Source organism: Tamandua tetradactyla, chromosome 7 (genome assembly GCF_023851605.1).
Source record: "Tamandua tetradactyla isolate mTamTet1 chromosome 7, mTamTet1.pri, whole genome shotgun sequence".
NCBI classification, from domain to species: Eukaryota; Metazoa; Chordata; class Mammalia; order Pilosa; family Myrmecophagidae; genus Tamandua; species Tamandua tetradactyla.
In genome coordinates, this window is record NC_135333.1 from 1,702,819 (window position 1) to 1,720,007 (window position 17,189).

A 17,189-nucleotide genomic window follows, 5' to 3' on the forward strand; every position below is an offset into this window, starting at 1 on the left:
TTTTAATAGTGGTGCAGATCTGTGTCAACTCAAAATGTAGCCTGATGAGCCACCAAAGGATTTGCTTTAGCATCTTTCTGTCGTATCCATTGCCCGAGGGACCCCCCCAGCAAGAGCCCTGTGGCCTGCCCCCTCCACGCAGCCACATGCAGCCACCACTGCCTCGGTCCCTCTGAACTCCAAAAGCGAACTGAAGGGATTATGGTCTTGGCAGGTTTGGGACATCACCACAACCTATTGGCTCCCTTGTTTCCTCATCTTTAGGAGGAGGAAAGTGATACATTCTAGGTTGGGAGTGGGAAGATGTATAAGTCTCCAAAGTAAACTCACTTTGTAAATTTCAGATCACTCTACAGATGTAATGTTGCATTGTGATTAGCTCTGTCAGTATCATCACTTTAAGGGAGTAGCCTGTAGAAACCCCAAAGATGGGAAGAGCTCTTACACCAGGGTCTCTTTTTTACAACCTTCCTAGGCTGAGCGTTCCCCTTCTCTATCATTCCGTTATCACATTTTTTTTTCCAAATAGCCTTTGACTTTGGAATAATTTTAGGTATATAGAAAAGTTGCAGTGATGTAATAGAGTGTTCCAGCATACCGTTCTTCATCCACCTTCCCCTGCTGGTAGAGTCTGATACAGCCGTGGTACGTTTGTCGACACTAAGAAATTAACCTAGCAACGATCCTAATTCAAACTTTGTTCATATTTCACCATTTCCACTTCTTTTTTTCTGTCCCAGTAACCAATCCAAAATTTAATCGTATTGTCCTCTTGGTCTCCTCTGGTCTGTGACAGTCAAATATGGTTTCTAAGCAGGAAGCATCTTGTCTTGCCTTGCATCTTGCATCTTCTTTGGTATACAAACAGGTGACAACGATTCATACTACCTTAGTGATATCCCTTGGTCTGAAGAAGGAAAGAAAGAAATATTTAGAAGTCACATTCAATTTCTTAGATTTCATTTTCCATTTGTACTATTGATAAATAGGGCATTTCAGTGGAAAGCTTTGTTTGATAGTAAATAGAAATTTGACTGAAGCTTTCTCGTCCTTGTTTCACAATCACAAAGGCAGTGAACTGTTTTTAGATACTGCTATGTGTGTCTAAAAATGGCTAAAATGGTACAGTATGTTTTAAAGTATTTTGAGTTTGGAAGGATATGCGGTTGAGATGTCATGGGTCTGTTCTTACACAGCATTCTCTTGCTGATTTGAAAACTAGGGAAATAGAGGACTCATAAAATTTAATGGTGTTCTCACATAAAGAACTAAGTTGAAAAGATTTAAAAATTATAAGGACAAGTTTTACCAACAACGAGACATGCTAGGAATGCCATTAAGGAAAATTCAAGTAAAAAACTTCAAGCTGTCAAGGAAAATGTGTTCAAGCCTTAAACTCAAAATCAGATCATTTCTGCAGAGGCTGGGTACTAGAAAAGGCAAAGATCTCTACTGCACAGGGAGACTGACGCCCAGAACAGAAAGAAGTGGAATTCTATGGAGAAAATGTGATTGAAGCTCAAAAACTGCAATTTCTATACTGGAAGAGGACATCTTAAATAATTTTAAACAGCGATGTTCCAATATAAGGCCTGACAAAAAGTTCCTAGCCAACTGACTTCTGTGTGTTTTGTCTTTCTCCACTTAAAAAAACTTTTTTTTTCCCCTGTAGCCCTAGTTTCAAAACAATAAAACAAAATTAGTCCCATAGATAACCATTTTAGTTCTGCTGGCTACTGAAGCAAATGCAATGCAATGGGTTATCTTAAACAACGGGAATTTGCCGTCTCATGGTTTTGAGGCTACAAGGAGTCTAAATTGGAGCATCACCAAGGAGATGCTCGCTTCTTGAAGACTTGTGTTCTGGGGCTGGCTGCTGGTGATCCTTGGACCTGGGCTCCTCTGTCACATGGCAACAAACATGGCGGCCTCTCCTGGGCTGTCCCTTCTCTTCTGGATTTTGTTGAGGTTCAGCTTCTGGCTGTTCCTGCTGTGTCTTTCTCTCTATCCATCTGAATTTCATTCTGCTTATAAAGGACTCCAGTGTTAGAATTAAGACCCTTCCTGACTGAGTTGGCCCGCACCTTAATTGAAGTTCCATCTTGAAGCAATCTTCCTTATATTGAGTCCACACCCACCGCAATGGACCAAGACCAAAAACCTGTCCAACTTGGGGTACACTGTTCAACCCACCACAGACCCCCCCTCCATCTCATACTTCTTTTAGCATCTTAAGTCCCTGACAGTATGTGTCAATAGCAGTGTCAGCTGTCTGTGCCAGCAGTCATGAAAAGCAAGCACACCTTTTGCAGAAACTATGGATGCCATTGACTAGCTGCAGCTGTAAATGGGTTGTAAGTTTAGTGTCTGCACATCATCTACACTCGGTCCCATTGATTTTAGCATCCTGGAATCCCAGAATTCTGTGCAGCAAATGAACGTCAAGGGGGCTTGTGGTTTTCAGGGGCCAAAACAGTGGTGGCAGACTACTACTGTGGTGAGTGATGACAGTGATTCTTTTTACCTGCTGCTGCCCCAAGACAGGTGTGTGGGCTTCTTTTAGCTCTTCCACCTCCCTTTGTTTCCCCACTGTTAAGGGTGAAGTGTGAGGGTTTGGGGAATGTGAAGGTTTCACCTGGGAAACCTTTCACAAATGGGAGCCACAGCACAGGTGCTAATCTTAAACCCAGCTAAAAGGCAAATCTGGAGGAGGAGTGGGACAGTGGTTACATGATCAAAGGGTCAGGTAGGAATCACAAGGAGATCTCTCTCACAAGCTGAGAAAGGCGACATTTAGCTTAACATGAAGGGGCCCTCTCTCAACCAAGAGACATCTACTATTAAACACCCACCATTCTGTGTGATGGCTAAAATGAGTCCGATTGCAGAATCCAACCTTGTAGAGCCAGCAGGAGTAATTGGACAACCCCACATATGTTTTTCATCTATCATATGCCTGATCTAGGATGTTGACAAACTGTGTGCTATCTCTGAGCACTGAGGGGATAGGATCATGTTCTACAATACAAGAAGTAGTATTGTTTTCTCACTGAATAAAAGTTAAGATGCTCAAGTTAGGCTGCTTAATTCTAATCTTATCCCTGGTATTCATTCTCTGAGTAATTCTAGGCAAATTACCTGAGGGCTCTGAGTTTCTGGTTTTCATCTAGCTGGTATTCAATAGGTGTTAGGTATTAACATTATTTTGGATAGTCTCTCTGTGATTGTGTGATGCATCTGCCCACTCTTAGCCCATTGGTGAAACTTGCATGTTCAGATCAATTTTGTTCTCATGTAAATTTGCATGGCTATGTTTTTACATTTAAGTAAAAAATACACTTACAGAATAGGAATAATGACTGATCTGAGTGGAATCAGGCTTATTTATACCCAATAAACGAAAATCAAAAGTGACTTAATAGCTAAGTTCAAGGATGTAAAGAGTGTCTGGAAAATAGAAATTTAGTGGTAAATATCTCAACTCAAATTCACTGAGGGCAAGATGAGGAAGAATGAACTCAAATTGCAGCAGAAAGGAATTAGACATTAAAAATGGAACTTCATAACTTCTGAGGATAGTCTTTTGAGATGTCTGGATGCAGTAAATGGAGCTGCCATCTTATAACAGTTCATTCTTTCACTTCATAAATATTTATTGAGCATATCCTATAAGGCAGGTGCTGGGCTTGGTGCTGCAGATCTTGGGACAGACAAGACAGATCTTCAGGCTGACCACATGGATCATACATCTAGTGCAAGAGACAGGCGTTAACCAAATGCACACATAGGCCATTATAAGTGGTGAGAAGTGCCATGAAAATGTATCCAGAGAACTGGGGGCAGGGGATGGGGAAAGTCTCCCAGAGAAAGTGACATTTGAGTTGAGATCTAAAGGATAAGTAGGAAGTAACAGGGAAAGAGAAAGGAAAGAATGACCCCAGACAGCCAAGCAAGTGGCCTGTGCAAGGACTCCAAGACCAGTGGGGGGGCTGGTGACTGCAAGAGAGAGGGATCAATGAGGCCTGTGTGGCGGGAGCCTGAGAGGACGACAGGAGGGCAGTGCTGGTTTAAAGACACAGGCAGGAACCAGAGCAAGCAGGTTTTTGCCTGAGAGGACGACAGGAGGGCAGTGCTGGTTTAAAGACACAGGCAGGAACCAGAGCAAGCAGGTTTTTGAGGCAAGTTAAGGATTTTGTTCTTCATGTTAAGAGCAACGGAAAGTCATCAATTTTTTTTCTTCTAAAAATAGTTTTTTTTTAAAAAAGGGGCAGTAACTTGCGTGAGGTTAATACACATTCAGCTCAATTCTGAATACTTTTTGGTAGTTTTTAAAAACATTTCAATTGTGAAATACATGCACAAAAAAGCGATGCATTTCAGATTACATCTTTTTTTTTTTTTACATGGGTAGACACCGGAAATCGAATCCGGGTCCTCTGGCATGGCAGGCAAGCATTCTTGCCTGCTGAGCCACCGTGGCCTGCCCTCAGATTACATTTTAACAATAGTTATAGAACAGATTTCAAAATTTGGTATGGTTACAGTTCCACAATTTCAGGTTTTTCCTTTTAGCTGCTCCAAGATACTGGAGACAAAACAGAAATATCAATAAATAATTCAGTAGTCATACTCATTTGTTAAATCCTATCTTCTCTGATACAACTCCTCCTTTTCCTTTGATCCTTCTCCCACCCTTTAGGGATTTTTAGGCAATGGCCATTCTAACTTCTTCATGTTGAAAAGGGGTGTCAGCATTATGGGATGGGGGATGCAACTGGTTGATGCTCTTGGAGAGACTGGTACCTCTGGGTTTTAGGGCGTATCTGGCCTAGGAACCATCTGGAGGTTTTAGGGTTCTGAAAAATAAACTTAGTGAGTAGAACTTTAGTAGAGTCTCAGATAGAGCCCAGTGTATTCTTAAGGGTTTACAGGAATGCTGTTGGTTGACCCTTGGCACACCACAGCAATTAGCAATATCTAGCTGAAGTTTGCATAAGAGTAACCTCCAGAATAGCCTCTTGACTCGATTTGAAATTTCTTAGTCACTAATACTTTATTTTGTTACCTTCTTTTCCCCCTTTTGGTCAGGTAGGCATTGTTGTTCCCACAGAGCCAAGACCAGGTTTCATCCCTGGAAGTCATGTCCCATGTTTCCAGGGAGACTTACATCCTTAGATGTCATGTCCCTCATAGTGGGGAGGGCAGTGATTTTACTTGCAGAGAGTAGTGGGCTTAGAGAGACAGAGGCTGTATCTGAGCAACAAAAGAGGTTCTCTGGAAATAACTTTTAGCCATTATTATGGGTAGGCTTAGCTTCTCTGTTATAGAGAAAAGTTTCATAAGAGCATGCCTCAAGATCAAAGGCTTGGCCTATTTATTTGAGAGTCCCTAATGTTTGAGAGAGTGTCATGGATTTCCCAGGTGGGAAAGTTTAATACTTCCATATTTTCCCTCCAGTCCCTTAAGGGTCTTTGCCAATTCTTTTTAATTATCTGCCCAAAATACTCTGGAATGTATCTGGGATTACTATACAGAATTCCAAGACCTCTTTCCCAATTCTAGGCTCCATGTGTTTAAATTGTTTAACTGAACTGGCCAGACAAGTTAAGTTAGATTGTGTGCTATAGAAAATTTAACTTTTGGGCAAAACCTCTCTTCTTTGGTCTCATACAGTAGGTGAAGTTCTCAAATACAGATAATGTCATCCTTCACCCTGAATTCTGATTTACCTTAGTTGCAACCAGATCTGTTTTGTTCTTATCTCTAATTGAAGGCTGATCTCTTTTTCAGCTTCTTTAACAGTTGTATGTAGAAATGCTAACTTTCAGAGCTGCAAAACTCCAGCCCCGAGTCTTAGGTATCACACCGTTACCTAAAGTTCTAGAAACATGCCAGGTTATACACATACAGTGCAGCATCTCAGAATCTAGAAATAAAGCTCAGGAATAAATGTGACTGCTGTAAGATATTACAACCTAGGCCTCGATTTTCTTGTAAGTATTTTCTAAAAGAGATCGTACAATAATTGCCCTTTTGTTTCTGGCTTATTTTGCTCAACATAATGTCCTTATGGTTGATTTACCTCATTGCATGCCTCATGGCTTCATTCCTTTCTGTAGCTGCACAGTATTTCAGCATATGTATACACCACAGTTCACCTTTCTGCTTCTCGGTCACTGTACCCTTCAGTAACCTCCATCCCCTTGGCATCATGGATCATGTCGCCATAAACATCAGTGTACAAATGTCTATTCCAGTCCCTGCTTTCTGTTCGTTCAAGTATATTCCCAGTAATGGGATTGCCTAATCAATAGCATAGCAGTGGCAATGCTTTATTTAGCCTCCTGTGGATCCACTGTATTATCCTCTGGAGGGGCTCCCTCATTTTGCTACCCTACCAATATTGAGTAGACATATCTCTGTCTATATTTTCTCTAGCATGTAATCTTTCTGCTTATTTATTTTGAATCTGCAGATTTTGTTGAGATATATTTGTGTAGCATACATTCTGTCTAAAATAACATTTCTCAGTATCCCCACTTAGTTGTACAATCATCAGCACTCTTAATTTTAGACAATTTTCATTGCTCTGTAAAGGAAAATAATAGACACAGCCACACCAAAGAGAAAATCCAAAACTCCCCTTAACTCTTGCCACCCCCCCTAATTATTTACCCCTAGTATTGTGGCACAAGTGATGTGTTCCTTTAAATGTAGATCAAGCATGCAATAAGTAGTTTTTCCCACATACCCATTGTTTTAGTTTGTTAATGCTGACAGAAATGCAATGTATCAGAAATGTGTTGGCTTTTATAAAGGGAATTTATTTAGTTATAAGTTTACAGTTCTAAAGTCTTAAAATGTCCAAACTAAGTCATCCAGATAAAGATACCTTGACGCAAGAAAGATATCTTGACTCAAATACCGATGCTATTCAGGGTTTCTCTGTCAGCTGGAAAGGCACAAGGTGATGTCTGCTAGCTTTCTCTCCCTGCTTCTCTTTTCAAAACAGCTTCCCCAGGGGCGTCTTCCTTCTGCAATTCCAAAGGTTACTGGTTGTGTGGACTCTGAAGCTTTTTCCAAAATGATTCCCTCTTTTTTTTGGATGCTGTATGGTGGGGGTCATATTTCACTCTTTTTCCATGTGACTATCTCATTGTTGCAGCACCATTTGTTGAATTTTATTTTGGTGGTGGTGGGGGGAAGTGCACAGGCATGATTCCCTCTTAAGGGACTCCAGTAAACAACTCCACCTTGAATGGGTGGAGACGCATCTCCATGGAAACCATCTAATCAAAACACCCCACCCACAATTGGGTGGGTCACGTCTCCATGGAAACAACTTAATCATAAAGATCACACACAACAATACTGAATCAGGATTAAAGAACATGGCTTTTTTTGGACTACACAACAGTTTCAAACCAGCATACCCTTCGAATATTAACTTTTTGTACAGGTGTCATACATTTGAAGTAGTTCATGCATGACTTTATTTATATTTGTAGTGCTTATCAGTGAGGTACATGGTTCTAAACAACCCCTTTCAGTCATATTCACCTTCAGTGTTATGTATAAACCCACTAATGAAGTACCATTACCTCTATCCATTCCCATACTTTTAAGTTCAATCTCGTTAATTAGTCTGCACATTTTAGGTAACCGTTTCCCCTTCTCTAGCTCCTGTCTCTAGGTGCCCTGTACTCTGAGTTTACATTTTCAAGAGGGTTCATATTAGTGAAATCATAAGGTAAGTATACTTTTGTTTCTGGTTTATTTCACTCAGCATTATGTTCCCAAATGTTCATTTGTGTTGTCACATGTTTTAGGACCTTATTTCTTCTCACTGCTAGTCAATACTCCTTTGATGTATATATCACATTTTGTTGACCCACCCATCTGTTGATGGGCACTTGGATTATTTCCATCCTTTGGTGATTGTGAATAATGCCGCTGTGAACATCAGTGTGTAAAGGTCTGTTTGTGTCACTGCTTTCAGCTCTTCTGGATATACACTGAGTAGTGGGTTTGCCAGGTCATAGGACAACTTGATATTTACTTTTCCAAAGAACTGCCAAACTGTATTCCACAGTGGCTATAACATTATACATTCCCAACAGCAGTGCATAAGTATCCCAATTTCTCCACATCCTCTCCAACATTTGTAGTTTTCTGTTCATTTAATTGCAGCCATTCTCATAGGTGTGAGATGATAGCTCATTGTGGTTTGATTTTGAGGAAATCCCATTTATCTATTTTTTCTTTCCTTGCTTGTGGTTTGGCTGTAAGGTCTAAGAAGCTACTTCCTATTTCTAGGTCTTGAAGTTATTTCCATCTATTTTCTTCTAGGAGTTTTATGGTACTAGAACTTATATTTAGGTCTTTGATCCAGATTGAGTTAATTTTTGTATAAGATGTGTGGTAGGGGTCCTCTTTCATTCCTTTGGCTATGGATATCCAATTCTCCCAGCCCCTTCATTAAAGAGAATATTCTGACCCAGTTCAGTGGATTTGTGTGTCTTGTCAAAATTCAATTGACCATAGATCTGGGGCTCTATTTCCAAACTCTCAGTTTGTTTCACTTGATCACTATGTCTATCTTTATGCCAATACCATGTTATTTTGAGCACTGTGACTTTGTAATAAGCCTTAAAGGCAGGAAGTATAAGTCCTCCCACTTCCTTCTTCTCTTGAATATGTTTTTGGCTATTCAGGGGCCCTTTCCCTTCCAAATAAATTAGATAACTAGTTTTTCCAATTCTTTGAAGTAGGCTGTTTGAATTTTGATTGGTATTGCATTGCATCTGTAGATCAATTTAGGTAGAATTGGCATCTTAATGACATTTAGCCTTTCTATCCATGAACATGGAGTGTCTTTCCACCTATTTAGATCTCCTTCGATTTCTTTTAGCAATTTTTTTTTTATAGTTTTCTATGCCCAAGTCCTTTACATCTTTGGTTAAGTTTATTCCTAGATACTTTATTCTTTTGGTTGCTATTGTGTATGGATTTTTTTTCTTAGTTGTCTCCTCAGTTAGATCATTAATTGTGTATAGAAGCATTATGATTTGCCAATTTGCTGTATTTATTAGTTCAAGTAGCTTTGTCATTGATTTCTTAGGGTTTTCCAAGTATAGGATTATGTTACCTTCAAATAGTGAAAGTTTTACTACTTCCTTTCTGATTTGAAAGCCATTTATTTCTTTTTCTTGCCTGATTGCTCTAGCTAGAATTTCTAACACAATGTTGAATAATAGCAGTGTGGTAGTTAGGGTCAGGTGTCACCTTGGCCAGGTGAAGGTGCCTAGTTCTGTTGCTGTGGACATGAGCCAATGGTATGTGAACCTCATCTGTTGCTCATTACATTTGCAGCCAGTTAGGAGGCATGCCTGCTGCAATGAATGTTGTTTGATTTAATTGGCTGGTGCTTAAATGAGAGAGCTCAATGTAGCACAGCCCAAGCAGCTCAGCTACCTCATCTCAGTACTTGCAGCTCAGCCCAGACCTTTGGAGATGCAGAAAGAAATCACCCAAGGAAAAGTTGTTGGAACCCAGAGGCCTGGAGATGCCAGCAGAGACCATCCTGTGCCTTCCCATGTAAGAAAGGACCTCAGTTGAAAGTTAGCTGCCTTTCCTCTGAAGAACTATGCATCAACTAAATAAATCCCCTTTTATTGAAAGCCAATCCGTCTCTGGTGTGTTGCATTCTGGCAGCTAGCAAACCAGCACAAGTGGTAACAGTAGGCATCCTTGTCTCATTCTTGATTTCAGGGGACAGGCTTTCTGTCTCTCACAGTTGACTATGATACTGGCTGTGGGTTTTTCATATATGCCCATTATCATATTGAGGAAGTTTCCTTCAATTCTTACCATTTAAAGTATTCTTGTCAGAAAAGGATGCTGAATTTTGTTGAATGTTTTTTGGCATCAATCGATCATGTGATTTTTCCCTTTTGATTTGTCAATGTGTTATATTACATTGATCAGTTTTCTTGCGTTGAACCACCCTTGCATGCCTGGAATAAACAGCATTTGGTTGTGATGTATAATTCTTTTAATGTGGCATTTGATTTGGTTTACAAGGATTTTGTTGAGAATATTTGCATCTATATTCATTAAGGAGATAGGCTTGTAGTTTTCCTTTCTTGTAATACCTTTATCCTGTTTTTGTATTAGAGTGATATTAGCTTCAAAAAATGAATTAGGTAGTGTTTCTTTTTCCTCAATTTTTTTGTAAGAGTTTGAGCAGTAATCATCTTAGTTCTCTTTGGAATGTTTGGCAAAATTCCCTTGTGAAGCCATATGGCTCTGAGCTTTTCTTTGTAAGAAGATTTTTGATGACTGATTGAATTTTTTAAATTTGTAATTGTTTTGTTGAGGTCTTCTACTTCTTGAATCAGTGTAGGTTGTTCTTGTGTTTCTAGGAATTTGCCCATTTCATCTAAGTTGTCTAGTTTGTTGCCACATAGTTGTTCATAGTGTTCTCTTACGATTTTTTAAAATTCCTTCAGGGTCCATGGTAATGACCCCCTCTGTTCTAGTTTGCTAGATGCCAGAATGCAACATACTAGAAACAGAATGGCTTTAGAAAGGGGAATTTAATGAATTGCTAGTTTACAGTTCTAAGGCTGAGAAAATGTCCCAATTAAAACAAGTCTATAGAAATGTCCAATCAAAGGCATCCAGGGAAAGATACCTTGATTCAAGAAGGCCGATGAAGTTCAGGGTTTCTCTCTCAAGTGGGAAGGCACATGGCGAACACAGTCAGGGCTTCTCTCTCATCTGGAAAGACACATGGTGAACACGGTCAGGGTTCTTCTCTTATCTGGAAGGGCACATGGTGAACATGGCGTCATCTGCTAGCATCTTCTCCTGGCTTCCTGTTTCATGAAGCTCCCCGGGAGGTGTTTTCCTTCTTCATCTCCAAAGGTCACTGGCTTGTGGGCTCCCTGCTTCTCATGGCTATGTCATTCTTATCTGCTCTCTGAATCTCTCGTTCTCCAAAATGTTTCCTCTTTTATAGGACTCCAGTAAACCAATCAAGACCCACCCAAATGGGTGGAGACACGCCTCTATCTAATCCAGTTTAACAACCACTCTTGATTAAATCACACAAAAAACAGCTGCCTTTACAAAATGGGAGTAAGATTAAAACCTGGCTTTTCAATGGTACATACATCCTTTCAAACCAGCATAACCTCTCATTTCTGTTTTCCTTCATTTGAATCCTCTCTTTTTTTTCTTTGTCACCCTAGCTAACGGTCCTCACTTTTATTTTTGATTTTCTCAAAAGCCAATTCATGGCTTTTTTGATTCTTTCTATTGTTATTGTTGTTCCCCAATTCATTTATTTCTGCTTTAATCTTTGCCATTTCTCTTCTTCTGTTTGCTTGGGGGTTAGTTTCCTGTTCGTTATCTAGTTTCTCCAGGTGAGGAGTTAAATCCTCAATTTTGCTCTTTCTTGTTTTTTTTGTTTTTGTATGCTGCATGGTGGGGTCACATTTCATTATTTTCCCATGTGAGCATCTCATTATTACAGCACCATTTGTTGAATTTTAGTTTGTTTTTTTTTCGGCGGTAGGTAGGGTGGGAGGGAAGTGCACGGACGTGGAATAGAACCTAGGTCTCCCATATGACAGGTAAGAATTTTACCACTGAACTACCCTTGCACTCCCTCTTTCTTGTTTTTTAATATAGGTATTTAGGGCAATAAATTTCCCTCTCAGCACTGCCTTTGCCACATCCCGTAAGTTTTGGTATGCTGGTTTTTCATTTTCATTCATCTCCAGATATTTACCAATTTCTCTACCAACTTTTTCTTTGATCCACTGATTAAGAGTGTGTTATTTAATCACCAAATATTTGTGAACGTTCTAGTTCTTTTTTTGGTTGTTGATTTCCAGCTTCATTCCACTGTGGTCAGAGAAAGTGCTTTGAATAATTTCAGTCTTTTTAAATTTGTTAAGACCTGTTTTGTGCTCCAGCATATGTTCTATCCTGGAGAATGTTCCATGAGCACTAGAGAAGAATGTATTTCCTGGTATTTGGGGGTGCAATGATCTATACATGTTTGTTAGATCTAGTTCATTTATTCCATTGTTTAGGTTCTCTGTTTCCTTATTGATCTGCTGTTTGGTTGTTCTATCTATAGAAGAGAATGGTACATTGAAGTCTCCCACTATTACTGTTGAAACATCTATTACTTCCTTCAGTTTTGCCAAGTTGCCTCTTGTATTTTGGAGCTCTTTGATTTGTGTGCATAAACATTTATGATTGTTATTTCTTGCTGTGAATTGTCCCTTTTATTAATATGTAGTGTTCTTCCTTGTCTCTTATGACATTTTTGCATTTAAAGTCTATTTTGTCTGTTATTAGCATAGCTACTCCTGCTTTATTTTGGTTATAGCTTGTGTAGAATATCTTTACCATCCTTTCACTTTCAATCTATTTGTATCCTTAGGTCTAAGATGAATCTCTTGTAAACAGCATATAGATAGGACATATTTTAAAATCTATTCTGCCAATATATATCTTTTAATTAGTGAGTTTAGTTTGTTAACAATCTATGCTGTTAAAGCATACAGTCTTTAGTTTGTAAAGGCAGTTCTTGAATCTACTGTCTTATCATTTGTTTTTTATTTGTCAGACCTCTATATATTTTCCCTGTCTTTCTTTTTGTCCTTTAAGTAACCTTTACTAAAATTCTTCAATTCTGTGCCCTCCTCCAGACCTTATTCTCCTGTCTTTTCTGGTTTTCAGCTGACAGAACTCCCTTTAGTGTTTCTTGCAAGGCTCGTCTCTTGTTAACAAATTCTCTAAACATTTGTATGTGAAAATTTTAATCTCTCCCTCGCTTTTGAGGGACAACTTTGCCGGATAAAGATTCTTGGCTGGAAGGCCTTCTCATTCAGAATCTTAAATATACCATGCCACTTCCTTCTTGCCTCTATCGTGCCTTTTGAGTCATCTGAACTTAATTTTGTGTGGCTTCCCTTGTATGTGGTGAATTGCTTTTCTCTTGCTGCTTCTCTTCATCATTTGACAGTCTGATTAGTATGTATCTTGATGTGGGGCTATTTGGATTTATTCTATTCGGAGTTTGTTGTGCTTTCTTCTTTTTTGGTATGGGCAGGCACTGGGAATCGAACCCGGGTCTCTGGCATGGCAGGCGAGAATTCTGCCACTGAGCCACTGTCACATACCCTGTTGGGTTTCTTTGATTTGCCCTTCTGTGTCTTTTATAAGAGTTTGGAAGTTTTCACCAATTATGTCCCCGAATAACCTTCCTAGCCCTTTACTCTTCCTTTCCCCTTCTGGGACACGGTTCTTTAACTCAAATCCTTGCAAATTCACTTTGAACTCTCTCACTACAGACCTGTGAAGTAGACATTATTTTCCTCTCCATTTTAAATTATGAGAAATATGAGACTCAGAAATGTAAAAGGACTTGTTCAAGGTTTGGTTCACAGAGATTCAGGCTTGCCTGTGCCAAGGAAAACCTTCTGCTTGGCTCAAGGCTCAGGGATCACAATGGGACTTTACTCATCTTTTAGTTTTTCCAAAATACGGATTAGCTGTGCAGAGGGAATCGTTTTGTAAAATTATTTAAGACCTTTCCTAGCAAGTGCTTTCAGTTTGTTGGCTTTTTTTTTGGAAAAAATCAAATTGGAAGCTTGTATTACAAGTTTAATTTTTATTACAAATTAAACATGAGGGTCTTAAAAATCTCAACTTGACCAGATATGGAACATTTAAAAAACTTTAAAGGTGTATTGAGAAAAACCAGACTTTTTAAAAAACAAATTTGTCATTACAAAAAAGAGTAAAAATTAGGTAAAAATAATAAGAACCCCGTGCTGTATAGATAATGTAGATAGAACTAGGTATTTGGTCAATAGGCAAAAAGCAAGCACTTAAGAGCTTCAGCTTCAATCTTTTGCTCATTTCTTATTGCTGGAATGTGATATTCACTTCTCTTTGGATGAATAACAAAATATGGAGAACGTCACAAATTTTCATGTCATCCTTGTACAGGGGCCGTGCTAATTTCTCTGTATCATTCCAACTTTAGTGTATGTGCTGCTGAAGCCAAGCACCAAAGAGAATTTCAATAGTTCCCTTTCATTTGAGTAAACTATCCACCCCAAGTCAGGCTGATTTATTTGCAGGGCATGTGTTCAGGGTCCCTACCGCTGGGGAGACTGATAATCTCTAAAAACTCCCTGGAGTCATGAGAAAAGACCAGTAAAGAAGGTCTTTCTTTCTGGCTGGCACACAGTATTACTTCCCATCATCTCCAACCAAGTGATTTCCAAATCCTCCCAGATCCTATCTTATGTATTTAGGCAAGGACAAGAGAGAAACGTACTCTATGTGGATTAGATTTGGCTATCTTTCCATGAAAATGTGTGTAATTTTTCTGTTCTATACTCCCCCCAGAAAAACAGTTTCTCATCACACTCATCACTCTATTTGCCTTACTTCCTCTTTAAAAAAATCTTTCAGACACAGTTTGAATAAGCAACATTTTAAATAGAAAATGTAATGTTTGTCATGTCACCCATACATTGTAATTTGTACATTGTATGTTTTCTATAAAATGAAGTGGTCTTTAAGTTTCTAGATGAGAAAGGTTAAATCACTATTCCCCAGTAGATGTTTACCACGGAACTGAATGAAGGGTGTGCATTTGAACATGCGTTAGATAAGGCTAGGCCCACAAATTATCTAGGGCAAGAGGTTCCCTACACAAATGTGAACGTGGATATATGTATACAAGACAGCCTAATAGTCACTGTGCCAAAGGATGGGTCAGCAGAGATGTGTGTTGTACATAAGACGCAGAGCCAGGTACCTGGTTGTTGGTATCAGATACGCTGGAGAAGATGGAATGGGGTGGAGAGAGGGAGAGTGAGGCAGTGAGAGAAAGACAATAGAATGGAGAGAAGGAAGGATGAAAGTTGAGAAGAAAGAAGAGAAAAAGAGAGGACAGGAGAGAGAGAACATGTAAAAGGAAACACGAGACGGTCCTGGTTCCAAAAGGTTCATACTGTAGTGCTGAAGATACATGGGAAATCGAACAATCAAAATACAGACTCACAGGTGCCACAGTACCTGCAAGATGGTGTGTGCAGAAAGAGAAATACAAATGAAGGACGGCAAATTTTATGGCCAAGATCAAGAAATGTTCCCGAGGGAAATGATACTTAATCTAAGTCTTGAAGAGCCATTCACTCATTCTTTCAATAATGTTTTTAGATATCTGCTGAGTATCAGGCAAGAAATATTAACTCCTTTGTGGTAGGGAAGCTGCAGCTCTCATATAGTATCTCACCCACTATGGTGGTTTGGAGCTCTGTACCCCAGAAAAAGATGTTCTTAAACTTAATCCATTCCTGTGGGTGTGAACTCTTGTAAATAGGACCTTTTGATGAGGTTATTTCAGTCAAGACATGGCCACCCAAATCAGGATGGGTCTTAATCATATTTACTGAAGGCCTTATAAGGAAAGTCACAGAGAGACTGAGAAAGCCACAGAGGAAGCAGTCAAAATCCAATGGAACCAGGAAGAGAAGAGAGAAGCCAGGAGGGACTACCATAGGCATTACCATGTGACAGGAGTCAAGGACCAAGAATCACTGGCCCTTGGCCCCAGAATGCCACAGTCTTGTGGGAGACAGCCTTGCCTTGATGAGGGTGACTTCTCCTAGTCTCAAAACCATGAGCCAATACATTCCCATTGCTTAAGTTAACCTGTGGCATGGCATTTGCTTTTGTATCCAGGAAAGCGAAACAGCTACTCAGCAAAAGTAGGCTGATTCCTTAGGTCTGATGTTTCTGCTGTGTGGAAAGCCCCTCCTAGGGTGGGAGAACCCAAGTCTTTTCTGGGGTGCTTGACATCTGACAATTACATTATTGGTGTGTGATAATATCTCTTATGGTAATGTAACAATTATGGTAACAAGAAAGTCAGAATTCAATTGTGGGTCATGTCTTTGAGTGTTGCAGATTTATAGAAGGAACCACTGCAGAATGGATTTTAGTCCAAGAATGTATTTAAGACAGGAATATGTGAGTTGAGAATAAATGTAAAGCGGTGTCCCCTCCTCCACCTCCTGTGTCTTTCCTTCTTTTCCATGCTCCACCAGGCCTGTGATTCACAAGGCTTTACAAGTTGTTATTGATAGTTTGCAGTGCTCATCTCCATGAAACAGAGGGAATTACAGCCTCTTCAACTGATGCCTAGTTAGCAGACCAACAGTGTGACACCAGCTGGCAGCAACAGACATTTTTAATAAAACTTACCTCTGAGTTAAAAAATAAAAATGCTGCCTCAGAGATTTGTGCAGAAACATATGAAAAACTGGCAGGTGGGATCTATCATGCAAAACTTCTGCTAAGGCTAAAGGAAACTATCTGATAAATTTGTTTGCCCATGGGGGAAAGATTAATTGGATTTTCTGTCTTGCCCCCTAGCATCTAACCTTCTGTTATTATGACAGGACCACAGACGTTTAAAAAGCTGAATCATAGTTTATATTTTTAGCATTGTTGTACTACTGAAATAAGACTGAGGAAAGGGGTACAGGGAGGGGAGTGTGTTCCTAGAATACTCCTGTGATAACTATTGTCTGCCTCAAAATGTCAGGTCGGATATTTGGGCCTGATTTAGCCTGTCCAAAGCAAACCAGTGGGAAAATGAAGGCCATGACCTCAAGGATTAATTCTAGCCTTCCCTCTTCTAAAAGCTTAAAAAATAAATGCCTTCTCATGTTACTGTATGTGGATAGCCTGGGATTATGTATGTGGTCTGTTTTATCAATTCTTGAATCTCTCTCCAACAAGGTAAGTCTCCGTGTAGATCCTGTGGATATTCATTTTCTGAATGAGCCTCTGAGGCATTTTTTCTCTGATAGTGTCTGTGGTGGCAGTGGAAAAAGAGGTGGAGGTGGAGAAGGAGGAGTTAGCAAGTCAGGGAACTGCAGGGAGTTTGAACTAAAAGCAGAACTAAGACTGAAGAGTCAAATTATTCTTACCCAGTTGTCATACTCCTTTATAACAATGAGTAATAACTGCACAGTTATTTTACTTATTAAATCGTACTGGCAAGGCTTTCTCTTTTTGGTTTGTTTGTGGTATGTCTTCTAAACCCTTGGGTGGTTTCTGTGGGTTTAAAGTTCCTTTTGAGG

The 17,189-nt window shown here is 39.6% G+C and overlaps 1 protein-coding gene and 1 non-coding gene across 2 annotated transcripts in view; one reads left to right on the top strand and one right to left on the bottom strand.

Moving 5' to 3' along the window:
- DISC1 (DISC1 scaffold protein) overlaps positions 1–17,189 on the top strand; it is a 387,745-nt gene that overhangs the window by 228,337 nt on the left and 142,219 nt on the right. The gene's annotated exons all lie outside the window — the stretch shown is intronic.
- Positions 13,990–14,096, bottom strand: LOC143642987 (U6 spliceosomal RNA). The gene has a single exon (XR_013156044.1). It is a non-coding gene; the product is annotated as a U6 spliceosomal RNA (small nuclear RNA).